The following is a 2,605-nucleotide window of genomic DNA, read 5'->3' as shown; positions in this document are numbered from 1 at the left end:
TTGATTAAATTTATTCCTAAATTAATGGAATATTAATTTTGTATCCTGCTACTTAACTGAACTAATTTATTCTAATAGTTTTTTGGTGGATTCTTTAGGGTTCTTTATATAAAATATTATGTCATCTACAAATAATGACAGTTTTATTTCTTCCTTTCCATTTCATATGCCTCTTACTTCCTTATCTTACTGCTATGGCTGGGACTTCTAATACTATGTTGATTAAAAGCGGTGAAAGTGGATATCCTCGTCTTGTTCCTGATCTCAAAGAAAAAGCTTTCAGCTTTTCAATGTTGAGTATGAAGTTAACTGTGGGCCTATAAATATATGGCTTTTATTGTGTTGAGGTATGTTTCCTCTGTTCCCACTTTGCTGAGAGTTTTTATCATAAATGGATGCTGAATTTTGTCAAATGCTTTTTCTGTTTCTATTGATATGATCATATGATTTTTATCCTTCACTTTGTTTATATAGTGTATCACATTGATTTCCAGATATTGACCCAGGCTTTCACCCCAGATATACAAATCCCACTTGATCATGGTGTATGATCGTTTTAATGTATTGCTGAATTTGGAATGCTAATATTTTTCTTGAGGATATTTGTTGTTAATCAGAGATATTGGCCTATAAGTTTCTTCTTTTATAATGTCTTTTTCTGGTTTCGGTATCAGGGTAATGCTGGCCTCATAAAACGAGTTTAGAAACCTTCCATGGTTTCAATTTTTTTGGAGTAGTTTGAGAGTAATAGGTATTAAATCTTCTATGAATGTTTGGTAAAATTCACCTGTGAAGTCATCTGGTCCAGGGATTGTTTATTGAGAGCTTTTTGATTACTGATTAAGTTTTGTTAGTAGTTATCTGTCTGCTTACATTTCCTCTTTCTTCCTGATGCAGCCTTGGAAGATTATATGTTTCTTGGACTTTATCCATTTCTTCCAGATCGTTCAATTTGTTGGCATATAATTAATTGTTCATAGTATTTCCTACTAATCCTTTGTATTTCTATGCTGTCAGTTGTCGCTCCTTTCACTTCTGATTTTATTTGGGCCTTTTCTCTTTTTCTGATGAGGCTGGCTAAAGATTCATCAATTTTTATATCTTTTCTAATAACTAGCTTTTGGTTTCATTGATCTTTTTTATTAGATTTTATTTTGTTTATTTCAAATCTGATTTTTATTATTTCCTTCCTTTTATTCACTTTGGGCTTTGTTTGTTCTTTGTTCTTTCTTCTGTTGTTCTTTTTCTTAGGTCCTTTAGGTGTAGAGTTAGATTGAAATTCTTTTTGTTCAATGTTGACCTGTATTGTAAATTTTCCTCTTAGAACTGTTTTGGCTGTGTCCCTTAGATTTCGAGTCACTGTGCTTTGATTTTCATTTGTCTCAAGGTATGTTTTGATTTCGTCCTTGGTTTAATTGTTAATCTATTTATTCATTGTTTAGTAGCATGTTATTTAGCCACTTCACGTAATTGATTTTTAGTTTCATACTATTGTGATCATAGAAAATGCTTAAGACGATTTCAGTCTTAAATTTATTGAGACTTGTTTTTTTTTTTTTTTTCCTAATATGTGGTCTATCCTGGAAAATGTTTCATGTGCACTTGAAAAGAATGTATATTCTGTTTCTTATGGGCGAAATGTCCACTAATATCAATTAAGTCTCTCTAGTCTAAATCGTTATTAAAGGACTGATCTCTTGTTGATTTTCTTTCTGGATAATCTATCCATTGATGTTAATAGAGAATTAAAGTCCCCTACTATAACTGTATTACTGGCACTCTCTTTATTTTGGTCAATATTTGCTTTATATATGTAGGTATTCCTAATTTTGGTATGCAAATGTTTATAAGAGTTATATCTTCTTAATCGAATTGATGCCTTTTTCATTATGAAATGCCCTTCTTTGTTTCTCAGTACAGCCCTTGTTTAAAAATCTATTTTGTCTAATATAATTATTGCTTCCTTAGCTTTTCTTCAGTTTTTGTTTACATGAAATATGTTTTTCCATCTCTTTCAGTCTGTGTGTGTCTTTTGATCTGAAATGCATCCCTTTTAGGCAGCATATGACAGGCCTTGTTTTTTTATTCATTTAGTCGTGTTATATGTTTTGATTGGAGCATTTAGTCGAGAGATCCCCAATATTTTTGGCACCAGGGACAGGTACTCCTATGAGAACTTTTTTTTTTTCTTTTTTTGTAATGCCTAGTATTCCTAAGTGGTCTCCCATTCAAGTACTAACCAGACCCGACCCTGCTTAGCTTCCGAGATCAGATGAGATTGGGCACGTTCAGAGTGGCATGGCCATAGACTCCTATAAAATTTAATGCCTGGTAATTTGAGGTAGAACTGAGGCGATAATGCTAGCACTAGGGAGAGGCTACAAATACCACAGCTCACCTCCTGCCATGTGGCCCAGTTCCTAACAGGCTGCAGACTGGTGCCAGTCCTCCACCTAGGGGTTGGGAACTCCTGATCTAGTCTTTTTACATGTAATTATTGATAGATTTGTAGGTTTTGCCATTTTGTAATTGTTCTCTGATTGTTTTTGTAGTTTTTCTGTTTCTTATTCTCTTTCTTCTCTCTATGTTGATGATTTTTAATAGT

At 33.0% G+C, this 2,605-nt stretch overlaps 1 pseudogene; it reads right to left on the bottom strand.

Annotated features, from left to right (window-relative positions):
- Positions 1-2,191: 2,191 nt before the first annotated feature.
- LOC120618761 (uncharacterized) lies at positions 2,192-2,310 on the bottom strand (annotated as a pseudogene).
- Positions 2,311-2,605: the final 295 nt, after the last annotated feature.

This window comes from Pteropus medius, unplaced genomic scaffold (genome assembly GCF_902729225.1).
Source record: "Pteropus medius unplaced genomic scaffold, Ma_sr-lr_union100, whole genome shotgun sequence".
Taxonomy (NCBI): Eukaryota; Metazoa; Chordata; class Mammalia; order Chiroptera; family Pteropodidae; genus Pteropus; species Pteropus medius.
The sequence above is the reverse complement of the archived record's forward strand: the minus strand, read 5'-3'. Positions and strand labels throughout refer to the sequence as shown.